At 35.9% G+C, this 12,427-nt stretch overlaps 1 long non-coding RNA gene across 1 annotated transcript; it reads right to left on the bottom strand.

The window, feature by feature from the left end:
• Window positions 1-6,403: 6,403 nt before the first annotated feature.
• Window positions 6,404-11,904, bottom strand: LOC121408979. The gene is made up of 4 exons (XR_005969105.1): window positions 11,634-11,904; window positions 9,186-9,559; window positions 7,757-7,856; window positions 6,404-6,594 (listed from the first exon to the last, which is right to left on the bottom strand). It is a non-coding gene; the product is annotated as an uncharacterized LOC121408979 (long non-coding RNA).
• Window positions 11,905-12,427: the final 523 nt, after the last annotated feature.

Here is a 12,427-nt window from a genome sequence, read left to right as displayed (position 1 = left end):
AATAAAGATATTCTATGTACTGAGTTCTAGGCTCAAATTTACATTGCATAAACGAAGAAAAAACACGTTAAATTTGGCCCGTTGAAGTTTCTAACTGCTTGCTTTCGATATTATTGAGATTCGGTAGTGCCGCCTACCTACTGCAATTGTATAAATAAGTGTTCCCATCAGAGGACAATAAAAATATAACCACTGTGAATGCTTGAACGAATCCTGATCTCTTTTTTAGTCCAGGAAAAATAAGGTTTGACCTCAAATGAATTGTATCTGTATTATTGTATTTTTTTAAACTGCAATACATTTCAATGAAGTCTCCAAAAAGACATACTAACAGTCCAAAAAAATCCAAGTGGTGTAGGACGTCTAATTTGTATAAATCCAAAATGGCGGACATCGTAAGAACTTTTCATGATAATTAATAGTAGTAAAACCACTGATCTGATCATAGCACTTTTAAAAGTTATGATTAAGATATTAAACGTTCTCCAGTGTTACATTTATATATTACCATAGGCTTTATTCTACTATTAGAATACAAGTCAGACTTGACTTACATGTATACTGACTTTTAGAGGTCAATGACCTGAAAATATCAGAAAAGTGACGTTTAGCATCATCAGTTCTTGATAAATATTGTTATGATGCAAACAAAATTATTCAATATTGACTTTCGGGGAATCCTGATATTCTAGAATATAATTTGTGTATCATACATTTTGACCCCAGACCTCTGACAAAGGTCAGTGACCTTAACTTACTACATGTAAAATATTGACACTTTATAGCATCATTGGTTTATGATAAATATGCTTCTCGTGTAAATTTGCAATACATTCATTTCAGCATGTAGATATTGTAATGCATTTCCATGAGGTCTCCAAAATGACAAACTAAAAGTCGAGATAAACCCATGTCGCGGAAAGACGTCTAATTTGAATAAATCCAAAATGGCAGCCATCGTGAGAACTTTCCATGATTATTAGTAGTAGTACCAGCACTGGTCTTATCATGTGACCTTAAAAATTATGATTAAAGCATTTAACGTTTACCAGTATTATATCTTACATAGGATTCATTTTAAAATTAGGATGCAGGTCATATTTGACCTCTGCTGACCTCTAAAGGTCATTGTCCTCAAAATATATATATAAAATATGTTATACATGTACATGTACGTTTGCGTTAGTTGATTGGTGAGATATGTTAGCTCTTCATGATTTCCTAAAAAAAATCTTAAAATGTCAATTTTCTAGTCTGAATATCGAAAATTTTCAGCTCGCGCTCCGCACTTGCATCATTTGAAGAGTTTAGTTGCAAAAGGGGTTAGTTCCACTTTGGAACATTCCGAGAAAAAAACATGTTCTTTTATTCTCACTTACTGCAATTTTTTTATGAGAAACTAAATTGTCATGATGTACTATCCTATCATGTGAACATAAAATTGGGTATAAAATAAATCTACCTGTCTTCATTTTTTTCTATATATTCTTTTAAAATATTATCACTCAGGACCTAACACCTTTTGCAAGTAAACTGAAATGAATTCTTTTATTCACGTTTTCATATCAATTTGATAATTTCCTTGTTTTCATCAGAGCGAATTAAAATATAAAGGTTTTGAGACGGAAAACAATAAAATTTATGAACAATGGACCAAACCCCTTTTGACAAATGAGCTCTTCACGAGAGTTTGTTTGCGAAAGGGGTTAGGTCCGCTCCAAGAAAATCATTTTTTTTATTCTCCCATATTGCAATATTGTTATGCAAAATTAAATTTTCACGATATCCTACCATGAGAACATTACATTGGGTATAAAATAAATCTTCCTGTCTTCATATTTTTTTTTAAATATTCTTTTCAAAAAATAATTCTGTGCGGAGCTAACCCCTTTTGCAACTAAACTGAAATGGACCTAGCCCCTTTTGAAAAAAGGGATCACATTTCAATGGAACTTCAACTTTTTGCGGTATCATCTTACAGAGCTATACGTTAAGACCAAAAGAAAAAAAATCAAATTTGATGAAAAAATGACCTAACCCCTTTTGCAAGCGAGCTCTTCATTCGTATAATGAAATGCTTATGGTCCTAGTGAATTCCTACGAGCAAGCATTAGAATGCCTCTTCATGTTTGAATTTCAGAAATTTTCAGCTGGCGCTTAGCGCTCGCAATATTTGAATTATCATGTTCATGGCTACAATGACTACAAAAAGTGCTTCATGTTTTTTAAAAATAATTCTGACGAAATAAGGAAGTGCTTGGCGCTCGCATTAGATAGCTATGGTCAGATGCACTTCATGGTTTAAAAAAAGTCCTTAAAGTGTCCCTGCTTGGGTTCAATATATGCAAAAAATAATCAGCCTGCGCTTCGCGCTCGCATTGTTTGTGTAGTGAGACAGGTATGTGTCATGACTATAAACATTTGCTTATAATGTCTCTTTTTAGGTCTATTAAAATTCAGCTCGCACTTTGAGCTCACATTGATTGATCAATGAGATACATATCCGTTTAATGCCACAATTCTTAAAATTTCTTTCTCATGTCAGTACAAGCCTTCCTGGTAATTGAGCATGCTTCGCGTGCCCACTAAGTGACTCCAAATTTTTGCTCATGCCCCCAATGCCGAGACCCACGGTACGCCACTTTAAGCAATACAAAAGAGATAAGAAATGCAGTGGGCAGCTATCGTAAGCAAACTGCATGAGAGAATAGCAACCGGGTGGGAGTGAGCTACATGAAAACAGTGAGAGAAACAATCACGGGTTTATATTGTAAAAGTATATTATTTAAAATGTTAAGACAAAAGCGGAAAGGGTAAAAAGGGCGAGGTGAAGTGAGTGAGTGTGGGTGCACGTTTAGGTGAGAGTTTTACAGGTACCTGATACGAGTTATCTCTTTAACAAAGCTTTTAGGGGGGGACATAAATAAAGTTTGTATGATATCATTAGGTTAACTTCCAAACGTCTGGACGGTGATGACGTAATGTTTTGTACAATGATCATTTATGTAATTAACAATCATTTCATCATTTGTTCAAATCTTTTTGTGTCCAGTATACTCTCTGAGAAATTTTAGAAATTGATTTTTGTTTGTTCCTTGTAAAGAATTATGAAGAAACGGGTTTTCTTTAGAACCAATTTTGTTCGTAAGGGAACCCTTTCTGCTTCTTTATACAACCTCTTGAATGTTTGAAGGTGTAAAAAACACCCAGAAGGTTGTATCATGGACAATTTAAAACTCTCGAGATTTTCCACGCTACTGATAGCCCTATAAGCTGCACAATGGACCTTTAATGGTTTCAACCAAAACGGTTCTTGAAATGAAATCCAACTCAAATAAACATTTGTTTTTAGAGGAAAAATATAAAAAATAGACAAGTTGATAGATAAAAGTTTGATTGATATAGGACCACCAATAATAAACTTATAAACTTTTAAAATTTGTAAAAAAAATTGGTAATCACTGCATTCATGGAGACTTCAAATTGCCACATATGTGAAGGCATAGTTATGTAAGGCAAGGACTACTCCTCCATTCACTCCATTACATAAAATGACTAAAATGTCACGTTTTTCAAAAGTTATATTTCAAATTTATATTTTTTTTTCATGAGAACATAAAACGATAAGCTACCTGAGTTTTATTTTGATTACTGCCCCAGGGGAGTGGGTACTTTGGAGAAAACCACATATCCCTAATTATAAAGTACATGGCCTGTGGGATAGTTGTACTTGCCACTTATAATTTACTTACCCACTTGTCAATTTGAAATCTTAATAGTCTCAGGGAATTCGATTTGAAAGCAGCCATAACTTTATCATTGCTTGTCCGATTTCTTTCAAACTTTCACCATTCTGTTTTATATATATATTTTCCTTTCCCACAAAACATTTTATGACCATGGCTGGATTCCCCTTTAAGGAATGTAAAGAACAATTTTATACTTCTCTGAAGAACCTTAAAAAACATCAAATACGCGAAAACGAGATCTTTATTTTCACAAAATGCTTCACGAGAATATAAAAGCAGGCCTATACGCGTATATTTCGAAATTATTTTCAAGTTAAAAAAATGGTTTTAAGTTTGGATACACAAACACGTAAAATAAACATATAGCATTGCATGTCATACTCAAAATGCTGAGTTGGGAATGCAATGTTTGCTTACACTATAAACGCCTCATAACGTTTCTCTACCACTGATATCCATATTGCTGGAAAGAGCAACAACACGACCTTTGGAATCCACCGGAAACAGAAACGCATCGCCAATAGAGTCAACACTATATTCAGAATGGAGGACGAGAAGTAAAAGAATGTAGATAGAAGTAAGACTGTGGATTACCACGTCTCAAAAGGAACATATCAAATACAGATATTACATCTGATCACCTTTAGGGATTGCTCATTAATGATAATAGCTAGTTTTTATGTAGCGCTTTTCCCCATAATGGCCCAAAGCGCTTTACCGTTTACAGCTTATTATTACCCCGGTCATCAGATCCCTGCATGCTCGCCTGCAATGTATGCACCTTCTCCGTTCCCTTGGGAGCATTCCAGAAAGAGTGCCAAGACTAAATTGCTAGTAATACTCCATTGGCTTTCGAATCCTACCGGGTACCCATTTAGCATATGGGTCGGTAGTGGCAAAGTTGTATTGACGCCTTGCCAAAAGGGACGGTAGACCGCGGTGGGATTCGTACACACGATCGTATGTTTTTCAAGGCTAGAGTCAGAACACTTACACTACGGCCCTTCCACAAAAAAATACAATATGTGACTTTAAAATCTACAAATCCTAGTCTTGGCCAATGAATTCAAACTAAAGAGGGATGACCAAATACAATACTGGGAAAAAAAATATCTGGATAGACCGACATCGCGCTTTTTAAGGCCCCTTAAGAATTGCTCCAAAGGTCAAGGGTGCACAAAGTTCTCTAAACTTTTTCTCTTGCTTGTGCGTGCGCATACGTTTTTAGGTGTGGTTATGACTCAATGTTCTGTTACTGGATTGCTCTTTCTGAAGATTCAGTTAAGGGTATGCGGCAACAAGCACCGAGCTCTATGTCTTTCCAGCTATTTGTTCTCGATACTTGTAGTCTCGACGCGTACTTGAAGACCTGGCAATTACCTTGGATTCTTCACTGAGAGTTTAAGATTCTGGACTGGGTATAATCTCAGCTTTTGTTCGCTCTTGCACCTAATTTATGTACGTTCGATAAAATTGATAACTTGGAACTCTTCAAAGCTGTTTACAGTTGTGTAAGACCATATTTTGGTCGGACAGTTTGTTACCAGCTGTTATATAAGGATATGCCTCCTTCAGTTTTCACAGCGAGATATTGATACATGCCGAAAGTCATCGTCACGACAGACAGGTATCTTACATAGTCAGTTTTTCTTCATGGCATTATTATGAAGGTTGAAAGAGAATTGTGTGAATATTTCATATCGTGTTTGATAACAATAAACAGTACTGATTAGATCGATTTTTAACATATCCTTCTTATACAAAAATATAGACCCCGTGTTTCCTAACTTTTAGAAGGAAACAAAATGTAGATCTACCTGTAGGACTAGCCTAGACTTTTTCATATCACATTCTTTTTCGTCAAAAAATGTATATTAAAAATGTCCCATCAGTTTGAAGTTCTCTTGTCTGGTCTATGAATATCAAATAATTGGTTTGTTGATATATCCCGGTAGATTTACCCCCTGCATATTTTCGTAACGTTTTATAAAAAAATTCCATACCTGGGGCCCGTTTCATAAAACATTTGCCGCAGCGGCAACTCCCATTTTCAGCGGCAAATCTGTGTTTCTGCGGCAAATCTCAAAACAGCGGCAAGTTACCGTTTCATAAAACTTTGCCGCAGATACTTTCAGCGGCAAATGACAATTTCTGCGGCAATATTTGACGCAGCTTTTTGAGCTGCGTCAAATATTTGCCGCAGATACTTTCAGCGGCAAATGACTATTTCTGCCACAATATTTGACGCAACTATTTGAGTTGCATCAAATATTGCAGCAGAAACAGTTTTTTCATCAAAATATCAACAATTTGGAGGGCCTAACAGCCATATTGCTCAATTTTTTGATGATTTTGATTTGATAAATTGCTTTTTGTCATTCTAAATAGAAAATACAGGTATTTTTACTCATTGACAAATAAAAAGTAGATATTTATTGAATCATCATTCTTTCTTTTTAAAGTAAAATTTATTTCAATAAATAGATACATAGGAACATCCATTGTGTTCCTGCAAAATTACTTATTCAAAAAAGCTTTTCTTTATCCTGTAAAAGAATGAATAAATGATGTCTCATTTTGTAAAAGATGTTGCGCCATTGGCTTTTGAGTTCAAATAAGATTCATTTCATAAGTGCTGTTTTTGCTGCTGTTGGTTTCTGCTGATGTGTTTGTTGAATTCCCGGAGTGGTTGTTGAACATCTTGATGTTGTTGAGGTTGCCAGTGTGGTTTTTGCAGATATTGTTGATGCTGCTGTAGTTGTTGGTATTGGTCAATGTAGTCGTTACATCTCCTGTGTGTTTGCTGCTGTTTTTGCTCCTGCTACTGTTCATGTGATTGAAGTACCTGAAATAGTAATTAATTTATAATGCATGAAAGCAAGATACTAAAGTAATTCCTAATTTCACTTTCACTGTTAACCCTTAATAGAGTGGGGGGGGGGGGTGAAGGCACCTTTTGATACTTTGCAAGATTTATCCAAATGGACAAGATCCTCAGGCACCCCCCCCCCCGGATGACTTACTAGAATAGCCTCATCTAGTAAGATGTATTAACAGGATTTTGTACTCATTATAGGTGCCATGAGCCTAATTACATCAGGAGGGCTCAAGATATTCGTTCGACCCAACCCATTCGAATTTTTTTCAATTTGATGTGGCTGATTGACAAAACTGTATGAATATGATTCAAAATCTAACACTGATTCTAGAAATGGTAACTACTGAACTTCCTTCGCCCAAATTGGGAAGATAAAAAATTGACTTGGAACTATTTTTTTGACTGGCGGACTAATTAGGGCTATTTTACTGTTTGAGTCGATGAATTTGATCCATTCATAGTTATCTTCATAAATGGCAATTTATTTTTAAAATGAGCTGGCTACGCTACCCTTTCCTGGTCAGATATGGAATGCCAGATATATATCCTATCCAATGGTAGTAAACATTCCACCCTCTAATTTCACATTTATTTTTTATGAATTTTTCAAAAGTGCCATTTTAACACACAAGTCTATGGGGAATGTTTTACGCGCGTGACACCTATATTCAGTTGATTTTGTATGAACTCAATTCATCAAATGAATGTAAAGGGTCTACCAGAAAAAAAAAATTCTGTGAGCTTCTTCGGGTAATCTTTCTGAGTCCTTTTACTCCTTTACTGGAATATTAATAATTAAAAACATGAAGTGAGTTTGACAGTAATTTGACATGTTGCATCTTTATAGGTGGTAGTGGTGGGGGTCAATCATTATAGAAATGCAGAATATTCATGTACATGTACCAATTTGGCAAGAGAAAGCAAGTCACATTATCTACCAATGATTGATATTGGTTTGTTACTTTTGCAGCTGAAAAAAAAATGTCATCAACACCTCAAACTTAGAGTTTAATTCTAAAATTTGGATTCTTGACAAAGAGCAAATCAAGAAGACAAAAATCATTCCAATTGTTATGTGACTTACTTCCTATGCCAAAATGAATCAGAATTATAAATAAGTTTAACTTACGGATAAATCACATTTCTAGGCTCTTTGTCTGGCGCTCCAAACCCTTCAGTCGTTGATTTTGGCATGGCTTGTCTTTCCGGAACTGCGGACAAAGCCTCACCTGAAGGAATAAATTAAATTGAAATTTTCAAAAAGTAGGTTTTTGTCAGGGGGGGGGGGGTGGGGGTAAAGGGTTCAAGATGGGTTAATATGAACAAAAATGCAACATGCAACAGTAAATAATATATAAGGAATCTCTGGTTGAGAAACATCACTTCATGCAATTATTCCTCATAATTTATCTTGCACACACATATACACATAGTGAGGATGGGTGAGGGGGAGAGAGAGCGAGCATCGTCATCGTACATGCAAAAAGTATTAAATCCTTCACTGGCGTATAGATGGGGGCCATGCCCCCCCCCCCCTGTTTCACGACCAAGAAAAAAAAGGAGAATAAGAAAGAAAGGGAACGGGAAAGGGTAAAATAGAGAAGTATTTACTGAATATTATTACATCAAAATCTTTCCAAATATTTGATTTCTGTATTAAAAAGTTCAAAAATTTTGCTCTCTCACATCTTTGGAGAACTTTTGTTCCATCCGCCATATTTAGCCCTCTCAAAATATTTGGCTCATTACGCCACTGAAATCCATTGTAGGAATTTTATGTTTGCTTAATGTAAACATAATCTAACCCTAATAAGACTGCAAGGGTATTTTTGAGGCAGGAAAGATTGGCGGAAGGGGGGTGGGGGCCCTCAAGATTGACCGTTAATTGTGCAATTGTGAAGAAATGCAAAATGCCTGCCACAGATGACAAAATTGTATATTTGATCATTCTAGAATTATTTAAATTTATTTTTAATAAATATATTTTACTAAATCATGCATGAAATTAGAAGTTGGCTGGAAATCTATAAACAAATCCCTTAAAGTTTTTTTTTGTTCAGACACATAAAAATCAAATCCCTTTCATTTTTTTTTTTTTCCTTTCTGAAGTATTTCTTTGTTTTTTATACTTTTTATATTGTTGACAAAATTTTCTGATCATAAGCACCATGAAATTAATTGATTTTAATCAGTAAAATAAATATTAACCAGTATGATGCAATTATGAATTTTAGCTAGAAACAGATTTTGCATTGGATTTGTTCATGAAATCACATTTTAAAGCAATTCTGACATGTGTACTTACATGATGTTGCGTAATTTCAGAACCGGGTACCCAGGTGTCAAAAAATTTTGTCTGAAAACTCATGAATCTTTAAAAAAAAGGCATATAATGACGCGGCACCATCTTTCATGTTGTGGATTTAACATGAAAATTTTTGGACCCCCACCGCCGTTTTAGGGTTAAATCAGATTGCACATCATGATGGATTTTACTGATATTCATTCTGCAACCCATATTTCAAAGACTATCCATCATATCTAAAATTGATTTTTACCTGGGGCATTATGTTAGTCTCTGCATTTCTACAACTGTGGCCAAATATTCTAGAAGTTCATTAGATGGGCCCTTGGCATTTTTCTTATTGTAGGAGACCAACAAGCCCTGGCTTTGAAGTTCCTGGTCTATCCTTCTCCAGCTGCAATATCTGGTCAGTTGAGGACTTGGGGGCTTTGTGTCAGGAGTGGTCTTGGTAGTGGCGGTGGCAATGGTGATGGCAGTGGCAGAAGCAGACTTGGTGGTGGTGGCATCAGCAGCACTGATAGTGGTGGCAGCAGTGGTGGTAGTGACTGCAATTGCAGCATTGTTGATGGTGGTATACGCCTCATCACGGCCAAAATTTGCTCCTGCTGCCACGCTGCTGGTCTCCATCTATTATGTTTTAAGTAGAATAAACATGAAAACATTTGATTATAAACACATCAACTTCAGAACACTAGTATATTGATAATAAAACTTGTAGATATAGCAGTCAAAGCATAAAATGAAATTCCACAGAAGAGTACATGTACCTTCTAATAGAATTTCAGACCACCTTGAGGATGTTATGCTCAAAGCAAGGTTTTTATTTGACAACATTGGTCAAAGAGGAACATGGATTTAAATATCAGAACACAACTCGTATCATTGGTTGATCAATCGTACTGTACAATACCCCATTCAGATATACATTGACCAATTTCTTGTTGAAACACATATATGTCTTTGTTATCAATCTTGTAGGGTATAGAGTGCATGTTGATTCTATATTCAGTGTTGTATACCGAGGCTGGCCTCGGGACCAGAATTTGCATCCTCGAAGCCTGATGTCTTGGCCTCAGTCGCTCTATCTTGATGTCTCAGCTCCGAGGCCTGACAAATGCGGTCATTTCCAGCACATAAATTGTGTCTATCATCAACGCCATGTGCAATTTCTAATGCACACATTATTATTAGATCTAGATTCCACCCCCCCCCTCTGTATAGATTATATATACCGGTAATATATATATGGGCTATTCCACGGTTACTCACGTTACATTTGGAGACACCTTGACTCATACTTGGAGCTGTAACTCCATTATTATTGATAGGAACTAAACATCTCCGTATCACAACAAAGTACACAGTCTGACTATCCTTTGTATAAAAACAAAACTTGGGAAATTCTATTATGCTCCTGGCAAAGTTTGGAATGTGTCGGTTACTCACGTTACAGATTTGTCCCAACCTGTGGAATTGCCCATATGCATATTTTGCCTGTTTTTTTATTCTATTTATTTTCAATTTTTTTATTTCATTTATTCATTTTTTTTTTCTTGGGGGGGGGGTCAATGGTCAATTGAATTTAACAAAAAACATGCAAATAATGCTCTGAATAGCCCTTTATTCCCTTCATTTTTGTTACTTTGAGCCCTAAATGTGCATGCGCCGGGTCAAGTTAGGGCTTATCTTGTTGCCCGAGTCGAGTTCTACAAGTTAGGACACGTGATTACCCCGGCTAGGCTGTCGGAATACCCTTTAGGCCTCTCTCAAATAAAATTTAAAAAAATTTCATACCCTTTTATTCACTGACTTTTGTCCCCTGAAAGTCCTCGTATTAGGGCAAGCCAGTGATTTTATGGTTGCCCGAGACGTGCTGCACCTTTTAAACCCCCTAGCTAGCTTTCAAAACCCCTAATTTTTAAATATCGAATATTGAATATCCGTCCAACTTCACACGCATTTGAATATCGAACCTGAATATCAAACCAACTTCACAGTTTGAATATCGAATATCCAACCAACTTCCTGCCGGTCAAATTTTTGCTAACTCACAGCTTTAAAAAAAAATTAATTTTGCCTTTTTTTTATTACTGTCTGGCCACCAAACTTTTTATACTCGCAAGCCACCCCCCCCCCCCCCTGAAAACTATAAGAAAAACAACCCCTCACAGCTACAGAGCTTGAGTACAATATTTGTGTAAGTTAACCCTCCCCCCTGCCCCCTCAACTTAAAAAAAAACATGCCCAAGCCGAGGCCAAACATGAGCGTGAACATCAATCTATTAACCCATTCATGATTCTCGAGACTTGACTGTATTTTTGTCGCCCACAACAACCCAAGCCACAAAAAAAGGCTCACTCTCACACAGCTGTTCACATATCGCACTGAATTAGGTAATTAAAGACTTAAGTCAGAAAGAAAGACAGATGCAACTCAAGACAGTCGCAACGCCGCTCATTCGAGCTCCACCCCACACACATCAACACTACTGCCGTGTACTACGCCGAAGCTCCGGGATAGCGAGCACTCGGCATCTCGATGATACCTCCACGATATCCCGGGCAAAATGCATGTTTACCTCGTAGAAAACGATGGAAATATGACATGTATTATCAATGTCATTCTTTCGGAAGTGATTTATTTATTACTTTATCAAATGATGTAATAATTATATAAATACGATAAGTAGAAAGTACTTACATCTCCGATTCAAATTTTCCGTAAATTCTGTCACCATCAAAATTTTCTCGCAGACGACGTGTGTGAAGAAAAAACCCGGCTGTTATTAGCTGCATATCAGGCTCGTTCACGAACTATTTTTCATTTAATTATTTTTATTTACGATAACAATTTGTCATTGCTTTTATGAAACGGATATTTGCAACTATGACAAGTTGCCATTGCAATAACAAGATTTGCCATAGATATGGGAGATGTTACAGTTGCAAGTCAAAAGTTTTATGAAACGGGCCCCTGACTGACTATGGGACATGTTATATTTGTAATTGAAATGTGTAATTAACCTAATATATGTTTCTCAAACGTCTAGAAAGGCATTATAAAGGTTTGTACTTTTAGAGAAAAAATTCCTAGTTAGATAACCAGGCGTAACTTGGGAGAACTTTGCAATAATGTATCGGTTTTGCAGAAGAGAGACTTTGAAAGTTTAGAACATAAAATTTTAATTTTAAAATTGAATTTAGTCCGATTACCTTTTTATGCTCTAATGCTTGTTTAATATTGTCAGTTTTCATCTGAATCAACTTGTTGGAGATATAGCTGTATTTGTTTGCTCGGAATACTGAAGAGATTAAATCGTTTTAATAAAAAATATATATGAAAATAGTAATAAGGATGAACATGACGATTGAAGCAGCAACCCGAAAAATTACTGTTATTATCAGAAAAAAAAGTATGTATTATCCGACGGTTACTACGGGAACTGTGGTTCTTAGCAAATTGAAGTCATAGAAAGTTGTTGGATCTGAGCATTT

The sequence above is a fragment of the Lytechinus variegatus genome, chromosome 1 (assembly GCF_018143015.1).
Source record: "Lytechinus variegatus isolate NC3 chromosome 1, Lvar_3.0, whole genome shotgun sequence".
NCBI lineage: Eukaryota > Metazoa > Echinodermata > Echinoidea > Temnopleuroida > Toxopneustidae > Lytechinus > Lytechinus variegatus.
Note: the sequence above shows the minus strand (reverse complement) of the source record. Positions and strands in the feature narration are given on the sequence as shown.